The sequence below is a fragment of the Phacochoerus africanus genome, chromosome 8 (assembly GCF_016906955.1).
Source record: "Phacochoerus africanus isolate WHEZ1 chromosome 8, ROS_Pafr_v1, whole genome shotgun sequence".
Classification (NCBI taxonomy): domain Eukaryota; kingdom Metazoa; phylum Chordata; class Mammalia; order Artiodactyla; family Suidae; genus Phacochoerus; species Phacochoerus africanus.
Genome location: NC_062551.1, coordinates 69,190,537 through 69,206,532, shown reverse-complemented (window position 1 = coordinate 69,206,532; position 15,996 = coordinate 69,190,537). Strand labels below are relative to the sequence as shown.

General features: G+C 48.3%; 1 long non-coding RNA gene across 1 annotated transcript; it reads left to right on the top strand.

Annotated features, from left to right (window-relative positions):
- Window positions 1-3,535: 3,535 nt before the first annotated feature.
- Window positions 3,536-11,391, top strand: LOC125133457 (uncharacterized). Its single transcript, XR_007136443.1, has 2 exons — window positions 3,536-3,752; window positions 11,106-11,391. It is a non-coding gene; the product is annotated as an uncharacterized LOC125133457 (long non-coding RNA).
- Window positions 11,392-15,996: the final 4,605 nt, after the last annotated feature.

Here is a 15,996-nt window from a genome sequence, read left to right as displayed (position 1 = left end):
GAGATGGCATCCGACCCCACAGGTGAAGGGTGAAGGGCTCAGTCTTACAAAAGACTGCTCCCTCTTCGGATACCCATGGAAAGTCCAGGTTGTCCAGTGGTCCCGCACTTCTGAGCAACCCTCTGCAGAGTGGAGGTCCCCACCACTCCCTCTTCAGGTTCAATGAATTCACTCAATTGGCTCATAAAACTCAGGGAAACAGTTATGATCACTGGTGGTTACAAAGGATGTAATTCACGAAGAGCCTGATGGCAGAGGCAGACAGGTATGGGGACAGGACTCAGAGCTTCCAGGCCCTCCAAGTCCTACTCCCCCCAAACCTCTGCATTGTCCTGTCCTTTTTTTTCAGGGCCACACCTGTGGCATATGAAAGTTCCCAGGCTAGAGACTGAATTGGAGCTGCAGCTGCAGGCCTGCACCATGGCCACAGTAATGCCAGATGTGAGCTTTGTCTGTGATCTGCACCACAGCTCACAGCAATGCCAGATCCTTAACCCACTGAGAGAAGCCAGGGATCGAACCCGCACCCTCATGGATTATAGTTGGAGTCTTAATCCGCTGAGCCACAATGGGAACTACTGTCCTGTCCTTTTTAAGACATCTTCATTGTATGACTGGTTGAACCATGGCCACTGGTGACTGATTCAACCTCCAGCTCCTCTCTCCACCCAGGAGGTTGGTGGGATGGGACTAGTAGTTCCAACCCCTTAATCACAGGGTTGGTCCCCCAGCAACTAGCCCCAGCCTTTGCTCATCAAGGGTTTTTCCAAAAGTCACCTCGTTGACGTAACAAAGACATTCTCAAAGCTAAGGAAATTCTAAGTATTTTAGGATCTGTGTGCTGAGAATGGATGAAAACCAAACATATGTTTCTTGTTATAAATCGCAAATCGGGAGTTCCTGTCGTGGCACAGTGGTTAACGAATCCGACTAGGAACCATGAGGTTTCAGGTTCGGTCCCTGCCCTTGCTCAGTGGGTTAACAATCTGGCGTTGCCATGAGCTGTGGTGTAGGCTGCAGATGCGGCTCGGATCCTGCGTTGCTGTGGCTCTGGCGTAGGCCGGTGGCTACAGCTCTGATTCGACCCCTAGCCTGGGAACCTCCATATGCCGCGGGAGTGGCCCAAAGAAATAGCAAAAAGACAAAAAAAAAAATCTCAAATCACAATGCTGTTCTGTACTGTCCCATGCTGTTCCCTCTTGGTTTTTTTTTTGCTTTTTTTTTTAGCCACGTGGCACATGGAGGTTCCCAGGCTAGAGGTCTAATCAGAGGTACAGTTGCCGGCCTACACCACAGCAATGCCAGATCCTTAACCCACTGAATGAAGCCAGGGATCAAACCTGCAATCTCATGGTTCCCAGTTGATTAATTTCCCGTTCTTGCTTGGCTTCCTACTTCTACCTTTAACCAGCAGACACCCCGAAGGGTGCCTCCCTCAGCTCTATGGCCTTATAAGCAGAACCCCAGGACACCCCAGTATTCCCAGAAACCAGGAATTCCAGGGACCACTCTACAGGGCCAGTTCCCCCAGAGCCTGCCTGGTTCTGGGCACAAAGTTAGACCCTCTCAGGGCCAGGCGAGAACACACCTGGGATTTAAGGCTTTCACCTTCAAAAACTTACAAGTTTGGGTGAAGAGGTGAACCACTTTCTGAAGGAAGCATGTGGATCGCAAAAAAAACCAAAAACCAACAACCTCAGAATCACCTATTGGAGCCGAATCCATGAAGAAAAGGCTTGTCTGGTGTTAGTTGCTAACAGGGGGCAGGTGGCTCTTAGTAGCCCACGGCTAATATTTCCTGAGCTCTTTACTACATTTGGGGTCAGATGACGTTGCCCTTCTCAGCAGAGCCCCAAGTGACTCCCTGGGTTCCCGGCCCTGCCTGTGGATTAGACAAAGCTGGGTGTTGCCTGCAGGGTTAGAAAAGTGCTGCCAACAGGGTCTTCGTTGGGCCTCAGCGGGGAGGGGCATTTAGCGGGAAGCTTGATGGCATTTTTGAAGTCTGGTTTAAGGCGTGTCTTTCAGCGTCCTCGGGGTTGAGCAGGGACCATGATATCACAGTTTTGGGTTTGTTAAGCACAGTGAAATGAGAATCCAGAGGTGAAGGACTGAAAGAGTTTTGGGCGTGAGCTGTTACTTGACGCTTTCTGTGGAAGAATGTTGAGCGTTTCTTGGAAGTTCTTGGCAAGATCTCGAAGTGATTTGTAGAAACAAAACAAGGTTGCCCACTATCCAGTTCCGCCAGGATGCTGTCACTGGCCCCTGACTTATATGTAGTGCAGCCTGAAAGGAATTCAGGAAGAAGCATTCTACTGCGGCCCCAGGGGGTTAAGATGCTTATCTAAGGAAGAATTTTGATGACCCCAGATTTTCTTGTACCTTCCTCTAAATAGCAAAGCACTAAAATCACTAACTGGAGATATCTGGTTTTTGTGATTAGCAGTAATCTCTTACTAAGCTGTATGTTTGAATACATGTATTTCCCAGTCCAAAAAAAAAAAAAAAACCAAAAAACCCATCATATACATACTAGCTGCTCCAAGACCTCTTTGGAACAGTTTCTCAGAGCTCTCTGAGGGGCTGTCTCCCGGGCCACAGTCCTCAGTGAGACACTGAATAAAACTCAACTCACAGCGCTTACATTGTGGGTTTTTTTTTCCAGTAGACACTTGCAACTTATATCTTTCTGGGCCCATCTCCTGAGAGGGGTAAAGTGATGCTGGTGAAGGCAGCCCTGTCTTTACCCAGCCATGTCTTGGCAGATAAGCCGTGGTCCAAGGAAGGGGGTCGGGGGAGACAGGGGAGCCCAACCACCTGTCGTGTGAACAGGGAAGTTCTGGGGAGTTCCCAATGTGGCGCAGTGGAAACGAATCTGACTAGGAAGCATGAGGGTTGAGGGTTCGATCCCTGGCCTCCCTCCGTGGGTTAAGGATCCGGCGTTGCCATGAGCTGTGGTGTAGGTTGCAGACGCAGCTCGGATCTGGCGTTGCTGTGGGGTAGGCCGGCAGCAACAGCTCCGATTTGACCCCTAGCCTGGGGACCTCCATATACCGCAGGAGCGCCCTAAAAAAAGACAAAAGACAAAAACAATGACGTTCTGGAAGGAGAGAAACTGGGTCAACCATGGCTGGGCTGTTCCTAATTGCTCTGGGTAAAGAGTTGTGACCTCTCTTAGCCTCGATTTCATCTAAAATGGAGATAATAATGAGACTGAAACAAGACCCAGTGCTTAGTACAATGACTGAGCCAGAGAAAAGCTCTTACAGGCCCCAGCTGGGATTATGATCAGGTAGCCGTGCTTCTGTTACTGAAGCCTTAGGACTCCCGGCCCCACCCCCACAGCCGGTCCCTCCCCTCTGTTTCTAGTGCCCCAGGCCCAGCTCCAGATGGCCCTTGGGAGGGAAAAGTCTCACACTCCTGTTGGGCAGCCCCTATTGAACACACACGTGGGGAATTTCTCAGGACCATTGTGTCAGTCTTGGGAGCAGACCCTTCCGTCCTCAAAGCTTTTTGGTAACGTCTCCCCTCTGCAGCACACAGTGAATCCTTGGATTTGTCTGAGCCTGTTGCATCTGGGAGAGCTTTTCCAACACCAGCAGCCTGTCTTCTTTCCTGTCTCTGCCCCGCCGCCCCAGAAGGAAAAGCAGACGGGGAGCGTGGAGAGTCGGAGAGCAGGTGCCGTGGGAAATTAGCTGACCGTCACCCAGATGGATGACTATGAAAGTGCTTCGGACACCGTGTCAGCCTACGGGGTAAGTCTGGCCTGGCTGGGCACAGATCCTGGAGACCTTGGCGCTGGGTGTCAAGGGAGAAAGCCTTGGTGCCACATTCAGGAGAAGCACAGAGCAGTGCTTCTGACTTTCATGAGAGCCAGACCACCTGGGGTTCTGAGTGAGCGGGTCTGGGGCGGAGTCCAAGAGTCTGCATTTGTAACAAGTCCCAAGTGAGGTGACTGCTGCCGGTCCACAGATCAGCGAGGCTTGGGGGAACTCTGGTTCTGGGGGCTTCAAGAGTGCGGGCTGTAGCTTCCATGGTTTGGCTTTGAGGCAAACTTGAGTGGCTGGACGGCACCCATGTGGCTGATGACTTCCATAACATGCTCCTTGAGATTCCTGGTTGGAGGAGTTCCCTGGTGGCACAGTGGGTTAAGGACATGACATTGTCCCGCAATGGCTTGGGTCACTGCTGTGGCATGGGTTCGATCTCTGGCTGGGGAACTTTCACATGTTGAGGGCATTGCAGAATTAAAAAAAGGACCCCAGGTTGGACATGCAAGATCTGGTCCTGGGGCATCAGGTGGAGCTATGTTTTGTGGGGCACTGTAGCTGTTCAATGACCGACCGGACTAGGGTGGGTGGCATTGATTTACAGCATTTGCTGATACCTGTGATGCTCCCACGAAAGCCAAATTTTCAAACAGCCGCAGGGAAATGTGTGTGCTTCAGTGGAAAGTCGTGCATTTGCTTATGGCCTCCTTCTTGCTGGTGCAGGGCTCTGCCTTTGTACTCTCTGTGAGCTTGCAGTTCTGTAAGTCATAGGTAACCGATGTTGGAACTCATATAATTCAACAAAGCAACCCCCCAAATATCCCAATTAAAAAAAGGGCTTTGGAGTTCCCTTCGTGGTGCAGTGGTTAACGAATCTGACTAGGAACCATGAGGTTGCAGGTTCGGTCCCTGCCCTTGCTCAGTGGGTTAACGATCCGGCGTTGCCGCAAGCTGTGGTGTAGGTGCTGACGCGGCTCGGATCCCGCGTTGCTGTGGCTCTGGCGTAGGCCGGAGGCTACAGCTCCGATTCGACCCCTAGCCTGGGAACCTCCATATGCCGCGGGAGTGGCCCAATAAATGGCAAAAAGACAAATAAATAAATAAATAAATAAATAAAAGGGCAGAGGACATGAATAGACACTTTTCAACAGACATGCAGATGGCTAGCAGGTCCAGGAAAAGATAGGTGCCATTACGAATCACCAGGAAAGTGCAGATCGAGACCAACACAAGCTGTCATCTCACATCTTTCAGAGATTATCAAAAAGACGAGACATAAATGTGGCTGAGGATGTGGGGAAAAGGGAACTCTTGCACAGTCGGGTGAAACCGTAAATTGGTGGAGCCACTATAGAAAACAGTATGGAAGTGTCTTTGAAAAATTAACTGGAGTTCCCTTCATGGCTTAGCTGTTAACAAACCTGACTAAGATCCATGACAACGTGGGTTCGATCTCTGGCCACACTCAGTGCGGCCCTAAAAAGCAAAAAAAACAAACAAAAAATTAACTGTCATATGATCCAGCAATCCCACTCCTGGTTGTTTATCTAAAGAAACTGAACATATTAATTTGAAAAGACATTTTCACCCTGTGTTCATTGCAGCATTATTTACAATAGCCAAGATATGAAAGCAACCATGATATATATAAATAGATAAAGAAGAAGTGGCACACCCCACACACACACACAATGGAATACTACTCAGCCATTAAAAAGAATGAAATCTTGAAATCTCCCATCGTGGCTCAGTGGAAATGAACCTGACTAGTATCCATGAGGATGTAGGTTCAATCCCTGGCCTCGCTCAGTGGGTTAATGATCCGACATTGCCATTGCCGTGAGCTGTGGTGTAGGTCACAGAGGCGGCTTGGATCCCATGTTGCTGTGGCTGTGGTGTAGGGAGGCGGCTTGGATCCCATGTTGCTGTGGCTGTGGTGTAGGCCGGCAGCTACAGCTCTGATTCAGCCCCTAGCCTGGGAACTTCCATATGCCACAGGTACAGCCCTAAAAAGAAGAAAAAGAAAAGAATGAAGTCTTTTTTTTTTTTTTTCCTAAATTTAGGGCTGAGCTTGTGCGTATGGAGGTTTCCAGGCTAGGGGTCAAATCAGAGCTTCAGCTGCTGGCCTATGCCACAGCCACAGTAAGGCCAAATCCGAGCCTCGTCTTTGACCTACACCACACCTCATGGCAATGCAGGATTCTTAATCTACTGAGTGGGGCCAGGGATTGAACCCACAACCTCTCGGATACCAGTTGGGTTCGTTATTGTCAAGCCACAATAGGAACCCCTGAAATCTTGCCATTTTCAATACCATGGATAGAACTAGAGGGTATTAATGCTAAGTGGAATAAGTCAGATAGAAAAAGTCAAATACTCTATAATTTCACTTATATGTGGAATCTAAAAGACAAAATAGGAGTTCCCACTGTAGCGCAAGAAGATGGGTGATGTCTCTGCAGCACCAGGGTGCAGGTTCAATCCCCAGGTGGGGATATGGGGTTAAAGGATCTGTCACTGTCTCAGCTGCAGCCTAAGTCATAATGTGGCTCAGTTCTGATCCCTGGCCTTGGAACTCCATATGCTACGGGGCGGCCAAAAGAGAAAGAAAGAAAAGAACAAACATAGTAGAAGAAAATCAGAGTCATAGATACAGACAGCAAACAGGTGGCTGCCAGAGGGGAGAGGAGTGGGAGGAGGAGGGAAATAGGTGAGGGAAATTAAGAGGTACAAACTTCACGTTACAAAGTAAATGAGTCACAGGCTTGAAATGTTGAGTATGGGGAAAATAGCCAAAACTGTGTAATAGGCTTGTATGGTGGCATAGGGTAACGAATCATGGGGATCGTGTTGAAAAATGTATAGACACGGAATCGCTGCGTTGTGTACCAGGAACTAACATAGTGCTACAGGTCAATTATACTTCAAAAACAACAGACGGACGAACTGGTAGACAGAGAGATCGGATTTATGCTACCAGAGGCAGGAGGAGTGGGAACAGGAGGAAGGCAACCAAAAAGGCCACACTTCCAATTATAAAAGAAATAAGTACTAGGAATGCGTCTCAGAAAAAATGAATGCCATTTGCAGCAACATGGATAGAACCAGAGGCGTTCATACTAAGTGAAGTCAGTCAGAAAGAGAAAGACAAATACCATATGATAGCATTTATATCTGGAATCTAATACATGGCGTAAATAAACCTACCCACAGAAAAGAAACTCATGGACTTGGAGAACAGACTTGTGGTTGCCAAGGGGGAGGGGGAGGGAGTGGGATGGAAGGGGAATCTGGGGTGAAGACATGCAAACTATTGCCTTTGGAATGGATCAGCCATGAGATCCTGCTGTATAGCACTGGAAACTATATCTAGTCAGTTGTGCTGGAGCAGGACGGAGGATAATGTGAGAAGAAGAATGTGTATATGTATGTGTGACTGGGTCACCTTGCTGTGCAGTAGAAAATGGACAGAACACTGTAAACCAGCTATAATGGGAAAAATAAAAATCATTAAAATATATAACAAAGAAATAAGTCCCAGGGATGGGATGTACAACATAATAAATACAATTAACACTGTGTGTTGTATATGAAAGTGGTTGAGCGCAAATCCTAAGAGGTCTCATCACAAGGAAACGATGGGAGATGATGGAATGTTCACTAAACTTCTGGTGGTGACCGTTTCGTGATGTATGTGAAGCGAAATCATGATTCTGCAGCCCTGAAACTCCTATTCTATGAGTTTATGTGCTCTGTGTCAGCCACATCTCATCAAAACTGAAAGGAAAAAAAGAGTCCTAATTTTTACCTTTTTGGGAAAATTATTCTTTAACACTGTTGACATGAAACCACTAACCATGGAGGCAGAAACAGGTGGGCTAGTCCATACCATTACGGAGTAAGGTAGCGTTTAGTCTCTTGCTAATGCTGTGAGTCCAGTGTCGTGTTAATTAACTGTTTTCTGTGAATTAAGGAGAAATAAACATAACGTAAAATGAAACTTTTGGAGTTCCCCTCGTGGCTCAGCGGTTAACGAACCCACCTAGCATCCACGAGGACGGAGGTTCGATCCCTTGGCCTCGCTCAGCAGGTGAAAGATCCAACGTTGCCGAGAGCTGTGGTGTAGGTCACAGATGGGGCTCGGATCCCGCGTTGCTGTGGCTGTGGTGTAGCCTGGCAGCTACAGCTCTGATTGGACCCCTAGCCTGGGAACTTCCGTATGATGCAGGTGTGGCCCTAAAAAAACAAACAAATAACTTTTTTAAAATGTACAGTTCAGTGGCGTTTAGTACATTCACAGTGTTGTACAGTCACCACTCTATCTAGTTGCAAAGCATTTTCATCCCCCCACAAAGGAAAGCCCACACCCACCGAGGCAGTCACTCCCCATTCCAATCTGCCCCCAGCCCTTGGCGACCACCGTCTGCCTTCTGTCTTCACGGATTTCCCTTTTCTGGATTTCTCGTATAAATAGAATCATAAACTATGTGACTTTTTTGTGCCTGGCTTCTTTCCCTTAGCCTAAGGCTTTCCCGGCTCATGTGGCTGTATCAGCCCTGCATTTCTCTCTGCAGCTGCCCCATCTGTTGTGTGTGTATATCACAGTTTGTTTCTCCACTGGTGGATGCCTGCGCTGTTTCCACCTTCTGGCTATTGTGAGTAGTATTGCTGTGAATACTCTATACATATATTTGCTTGCTGGTTTTTAAATCTTTGGGAATTAAAACACACCTAGGCGTTCCTGTTATGCAGCAGGTTAAGGATCTGGCATTGTCTCTTGTTGGGGAGGAGGTTGCTCCGAGGTGAGGGTTCAGTCCCTGGCCCGGGAACTACCATATGCCAAGAGTGCCACCAAAAAAAAAAAAAAAAAATCTAGGAATAGAATTGTTGAGTCATATGGTAATTCTATGTTTAACTTCTTGAGGAACCACCAAACTTTTCCACAGCAGCTGCCCCATTTTCCATCGCCACCCGGAGACCACGTGGGTTCCAATGTCTCCACGTCCTTGCTCAAGACATGAACGAATCTTGAGGACATTATGCCAGGTGAAATAAGACAAACACTCTATGATTCCACTTATAATGAAACAACTAAAATAGTCAAGTTCACACACACACAAAGATACAAACAAACTTATTTACAGAACAGAAACAGACTCACAGATCTCCAAGTCAAACTTACAGTTGCAAGGGAAAGGCTGCTTGGGGAGTTTGGGATTGACACACACACACCGCTGCATATAGAACAGAAAACTAACAAGGATCTCCTGTGTAGCACAGGGATCTCTGCTCAATATTCTGTAATAACCCAGATGGGGAAAGAATCTAGAAAAGAGTGGCTGTGTATCTGTCCATGGCTGAGTCACTTTGCTGTATACCTGAAACTAACACAACGTTGCAAATCAATTACACTGCAATAAATCTCTTTAAAAAATAAAAGGGAGTTCCCTTGCGGTGTAGCAGGTTAAGGATCCGGCATTGGCACTTTTGTAGCTTGGGCTGCAGCCGTGACATAGGTTCAACCCCTGGCCCAGTAACTTCCATGTGCTGTGGACGTGGCCAAAAAAAAGAAAACACGGTAATAAAGCAGTCCAGTTCAAAGTAGAACAGAGGTTGCCAGAGCTGGAGGGGAGCTGTTCCTTGATGGATACAGGGCCTAGTTTGGCAAGAGGAGAACGTTCTGTAGATTGGTTGTACAACAGTGGATAGTCTCAGCATCACTGAACTGTACACCTAAAAATGGTTCATTTTGTTAAATGTTTTTACCAGCTTTAAAAAAAAAAAAAAAGAGGTGTCTCCCCGGAGTAATGTGTAACCAACAGAAGCCACCTGGATCCCCAGGAGGCTTGTGACCCCCTGGCTTTCATGCATTCTGTCCGTGATTCTCAAGGGTCACTCCCCTGATTGCACTGATAGGTGAGGTCAAATTCTGTTCTTGCAAAGAAAACATAGGGACCTTGTATCGTCTCCCAAGTTTACTCACCAGGCGTGTCAGCATGATCAGTAGCCTTTCTGCCTTGAAAGCATCTGATAAAATCTTGGGTCTGATTCAATAATGAGTCTAGAACTAGCCCGTGGAGCAAGAAACTTAGCCTGGATCAAGCATGTTCTCTCCTTCCTCCTTCACGTGGCAGAGCTGGGTTCCTATGGCTGGAAGTCACCAGGCCTCGGTCAGGTGGGGAGGTGGCCCCACTGGGCACTGGGCTTGGGTAGTAGTCTTGGGTCAACCTATGGGATCCCCGCCCCAGGCGTGCTGCCTGTGTGGATAGTTGGATGCATGCCAGAGACCTGCTAATTACCCCTTCCTTATCTAAACCTAGAATAGGGATGACCCAGTGCTTTCCCGCCCTCCTGCCCTCCTCCCTCCAATCAAGCCATCCGCACACACGCTGCTCCCGGCTGCAGCCTCCGCACCCTCTGAGGTACATGCCAGTTCTTTTGCTCTAATGCCACATGCGTTCCTAAAGAACCCCACATTCTATCACGTGGCACATCAAGAAACAACAGGGCTTGAAGTTCCCTTCATGGTGCAGCGGAAACGAATCCAACTAGGAACCATGAGGTTGCAGGTTTGATCCCTGGCCTCACTCAGTGGGTCAAGGATCCTGTGTTGTCTGGAGCTGTGGTATAGACTGCAGATTCAGGTCAGATCTTAGCCTGGCTGTGGCTGTGGTATAGGCTGGCGGCTGTAGTTCCGATTCAACCCCTAGCCTGGGAACGTCCATGTGCCTCGGGTGCTGCCCTAAAAAGGCCAAAACAAAAAAAGAAAAATTATACAAATGAACCTGTCTATGAAACAGAAACAGAATCACAATTATAGAGACCCTAACTGTGGTTGCCAAGGGGGAAGGGGTTGGAGAAGGGATGGAGCGGGAGGTTGGGGTTAGCAGATATAAGCTATTATCCACAGAGAGGATAAGCCACAAGGTCCCACTATATCCCACAAAGAACTGTATTCAATGTGTGAACTGAAGTTTGGCACTTGCCATCCGCCTCTACATGGAGTAAAACATGAGCCACAGCAGCTACACACCCGCAGCATCTCCTGAGCAGAGCTTAGGGTGGACATCCGCAGGGAGGCGCTCTGGGCTTTGGGAAAACTGGAAGAACGGGTTTTCAGATAGATATTTTTAGGAGATTTTATGGGCTCAATGCATGCGTCTCTTCATATCTAAAAAAGTACTAAAATCCTTGCTGGTGATGTCTGCTCCTTGTGACTGGTAGTAACCTTCGGGAAACCAGCAACAAACTTTTGTGAAATGTGTGCATGCTGCCTCCCCCTCCCCCTCACCTTTATCCTATCCTGATGTCCCCCCTTCTCCTTGGGTGGTATTTCAGCCTCGCCGCCTGTAGTTAAGGATAAAGAATGTCTCCGGGAGTGAGAGCTGATGCGTCCTGCAGGCTGTGAGAACTCAGGATCCTGGCCCCAATAGTGGAAGTGCATTTCAAAGGAATGGTTTCAGGGAGCCCAGGCCTCTTTTGTTCCTGCTCCCTGCCCTTTGTTGCAAAAACTCCAACATATCCTAGCTCAGCGCCTTGAGCAGTTTCTCAGGGCTACCTGCGATCTGTCTCCTGTGCTGAAGTCCTCATTTTGTCCCAAATAAAACATAACTCTCAACTTTCAGGTGGTGTGTTTTTTTAGTCAACAAATATCCGATTGAAACAGAATAATTACTCAGGTAGTCAGTATAGGAGCCGGGCTTGATGCAGTCTTTGATGTGACCATTGATTAGCATTTGTGGCTTAAGGGCATCAGGGAGTTACATCCCCACAGGCCTAGTTTTCTCTAGGAAGTGTACCTATGCCCAGATGGACATTAATCTCTAGGCCCCCGTGACTCAGTTTACAGGAAGAAAAGGGCAAAGAAACCATGAGATTTATGGGACATTTCCACCCCAAAGACCCCCTAATGGACAAGGACTGATATAGGTAACTAGGCAAGGCCCATGGGAGAAAACCACATCTCTCTGGACCCCAGGTTGGTACCCCCCCATCTTTAAGGGATAAAAATCCCTATAAGACAATGGGGAGGGGCCCTTTTCTCCCCCCTCCCAGCTGCCCTGGGAGCTATTTGCCTTCCTGTAATAAAAACTTTGCTTGCTCGCTGCCTGTGTGATCATGAACTTCATTTTTTGGCTACATGAACAAGAACCTGGATTCCGGTAACATCTTTCAAACATCGCTATGATAAACCATAATGGAAAAGAATATTTTTAAAAGTAATATATATATATATATATACACACACACACACACACATATAACTGAATCACTTTGCTATACAGCAAAAATTAACACATTGTAAATCAACTATACTTCAACATTTAAAAATTTTTTAATAAAATTTGATTTAGGCTATCGTCAATTAAAACAAACAGAAGTTCCCATTGTGGCTCAGTGGTAATGAACCTGACTAGTATCCAAGAGGATGTGGGTCCGATCCCTGACCTTGCTCAGTAGGTTAAGGATCCGGCATTGCTGAAAGCTGCGGTGTAAGTTGCAGACTCGGCTTGGATCTGGTGTTGCTGCTGGTGTAGGCCAGCAGCTGTAACTCCGATTAGACCCCTAGCCTGGGAACTTCCATATATTGCAAGTTCAGCCCTAAAAACAAAGACATATATGAAAATGTCTTCACAGCTTCTTCAATCCCTTCCCGTTTTCTGTCCTAGCAGAACTTCAGACAAATGTCTGAGGGTTATATCAGTGAGGAATTAGGTTCAGCTGTAAGTGACAGAACATGAAAAAGAGGAGAGTTTTTTTTTTTTTTTCATGGACAGTCCAGGCAGTGGTCTGGGCTGGACGGCACTCCACCGGGTAAGGGTGCCAAGCTCCTTCTATCTCTGTGCACTGTCCTGTGTAGCCTCGATCTCATGGTCCAAGCTGGTGGCACCTGTATTCCAGGCAGCGGGACATCAAAAGGGACAAAGAAGACAGCAGGGTTCTGAGAAGCCAGCCCAGGACCCCTTCAAGTACATTCTGTTAGAAGGAATTTGTCATAAGCCCACGCCAACTGCAAGGCTGATGGGAAAGGGATTCTTTCCTTTGCGCAGCCGCAGGTCCCACCAGCAACTCTATTACCGCTGAAGAGGGACTGGTCAAATGGGAAAGGGGTCAGTGGAGCCACTATGGTCTGTAGATAGAGGCCCACCACAAAGCTTTAATCTTCCAGAACATTCCTAGTAGCGACGAAACCAGCAGTGACCTGAAATCTTGGTATCTTTGGTCTCAGAACAGCCCAGGGACTTGCCAGCCTGCTTTGTGATGCTAATTAAACATCTTACATCCTGGTTAATTTTTCCTATATCAACTTTTCCTTTTAATTCTGAAAAACGTCTCTTTCAGAGAGACCATTTTTGTTTTGTTTTATTACACCACTAATAGAAAAACAAAAAACAAAAACAAACTATGAATGCTCCTTGGTGTCAATCACCAAGTTGTATCAATTTTGCAACCTAAGTATCTCTCACACCCCTGGATTTCTCTAGTCTCTTCCATGGCACTAGTCCAGGTCATCATCATTCCTCACCTGATTTGCGACCAAGAACTCTGCTCTCCCCCAAATCCACTGGTCTCTTGTCCCTCATCTGATCCCCTCTAGGCAGCCACAGTGAACTTTTAAAAACACAAATCTGATCATTCTCCAAGACCCTTAATGCCTCTTTCTGTGCCTAGAACCAAAGTCAAGCTCTTTGACATGGTCCACAAGCACTAAACATAGCCTGGTCCTGCCCACCCACCCCAGCTTCTCCATCCGCTGTTCCTCTCTGCTTTGTGTTCTTCAGCTGCCCCCGACTTGGCAATTTCTCTTCTACCACAGGGCCCTGGCACATACTGTTCCCTGTGGAAGACTTTCTCCACTACCCCCCCCACCTACCCACCCCCCCTTTTAAGGTAAGCTCTAGTCATCCTTCCCATCTCAGCTCAAGCTCACTTTTTTTTTAAGGAAAACTTCCCTGACCAGCCCCCAGCCCCTCTTCTTTAGAATCCCTTTAATAGTTATAAATTCTTCAATGGATTTATCTGACTAAAGTCTGCTTTCTCAACTAGAGTCTAAGCCGCATGAGGACCAGACAACTTTTATTTTTGCACCCTGTTGTATTCCCCCTCTAGTACAGTAGTAGACTCAGTAAATGGAAGGGTAAATATATGCTATGATTAAAATCATTCATAATCTCACACCCTAGGAAAAAAAACCCCACTGTTTTAAGATTCTGATAAATCTTCAAAAATTGTGTGCTAACAAATGGAATACTATTCAGCCATAAAAAAAAAAACCAAAATAATGCCATTTGCAGCAACATGGATGCAACCAGAGGTTCTCATACTGAGTGAAATAAGTCAGAAAGAGAAAGACAAATACCCTATGATGTCACTTATATGTGGAATCTACAACATGGCACAAATGAACCTATCTACAGAACAGAAACTTCAGACTCACAGACATGGAGAACAGACTTGTGGTTGCCAAGGAAGAAGCGGGAGGGAGCTGGATACACTGGGAGTTTGGAGTTAATAGATGCAGGCAATGACATTTAGCATGGATAAGCAATGAGGTCGTGCTGTGGAGCACAGGGAACTCTATCCAGTCTCTTGGGATAGAACCTGATGGAAGATAACATAGAAAGGGGACACACACATGTAGGACTGAGTTAGTGTGTTGTACAGCAGAGATTGGTGCGATGTTGTAACTCAACTATACTTTAATAAAATTTTTTAATTAAAAAAATTGTGGGCTAATGCACTTACATTTTATGCCAACATTAACAGTTTGGGAGTCGAGTTCTGGGACCCAAATCCTCCTGTCAGAATCTTGGGCAAGCACGGGTTCTTAGCAAGAGCTTTTCCCATTGGAGAGGTTAGAGGGGCCTAATGCACAGCCCTCCGCAAATGAGGCAAACTGGCTTCAGGGCCTCTTCTCCCTCAATGACAAAATTCTAATATAATTTCCCTGTCACGAATCAAACTGTATGCGAGGAGGGGAAATGAAATCAGGGGAGTGCTGGGAGAACCTGGGTCTGGCCGCTGTCCTTTCCCTTTAAAAGTGATTCTTTGGCTTGCATCAGAGGTAGTTTCAAACACAGGTCAGTTTCTTGGAAACAGTGGTACGCGGTCCTAGGACACGCCTTGGCCTGCTGAGTGCAATTAGCCAAAATGTCCTTGGGTTAATCAGTGTTGTTTATTATTGTCCCTTTAAACCCCATGGTGAAAACAGGTTTCAAATGGCAGGTTCCCTCAGTCCAGAGGAGACAGGGACGCGGGCAGGGCGGGAAGGAGGGCGAGGGCCCCGGAACAGCAATGAGACCCCACCCCTGCAATGAGACTCCACCCCTGCAATGAGACCCCACCCCTGCCCGGGGTTTTCAGCTCCCATGGGTGATATATACACATGGAAAGATCAGGAAAAGACCCCTGCAGTGGGCAAGCCCAGGCTAGGTTCCTGAAGGACCCCCAGCAGGGACAGTCCCTGCCTCCCACCAGCGGCCATTCTCCATTCTGAGTCCAGAGATCTATGGGCCCTCAAAGGACCCCCTCCCCCCAACCCCATCGGGCCTGATGGCAGCCTGAGACCCAGAGGCTGCTGTGCCCGGGGCCCCGGGCCCCGGGCTGGGAAGGACCTGGCAGGGGACGCAGAGGACCTGGGTAGGGGTTAGTCCCCGAGCCTCCGGGCCCATTCCCGACTGTTCCAGGCCCACCGGAGCCCTAGGTGCCCAGCCAGGCCGCCGAGGCAGGGACCGGTGCCACTCCGCCCGCCGCGGGGCTCGACGGTCCTGGGCTGAGGAGGTGCAGGGCAGAGGGGAGGGGGACCTGGCACGGACGCCTGGGCGGCCCCGCGGCGGCCGAGCATCCAGCAGCCGGGCGCCCAGGCTCCGCGGCCCCGCGCGGGTGGCGGCCTCCCCGCGTTCTCAACCCCCCACCCCCGCGCTGCGCTCCGGGGCCATTGAGGCGTTGGTGACTCCCAAGGCTGCGTCCTGGAGGCCCTGGGACCTGCCTGAGCCAGGTACTGGGGACAGGACAGCCCCCTCCGGCCCTGGGCCCCCACCCCCACTCCTGGAGGGGCGGGTGAGGCTGGGGGCCAGGGTGTCCCCGTCCCCTTCTCTGACTTGGCAGCCTTTTGACATTTTTTTTTTTTGTCGTTGGTGGTGCAGCCTGAACCCTTTTCCTCTGTCCCCAGCATCCTGTACCCCTGCCCCCAACTAAAGCGCATTTTCTTTGGAGAATTTTTCAAAAC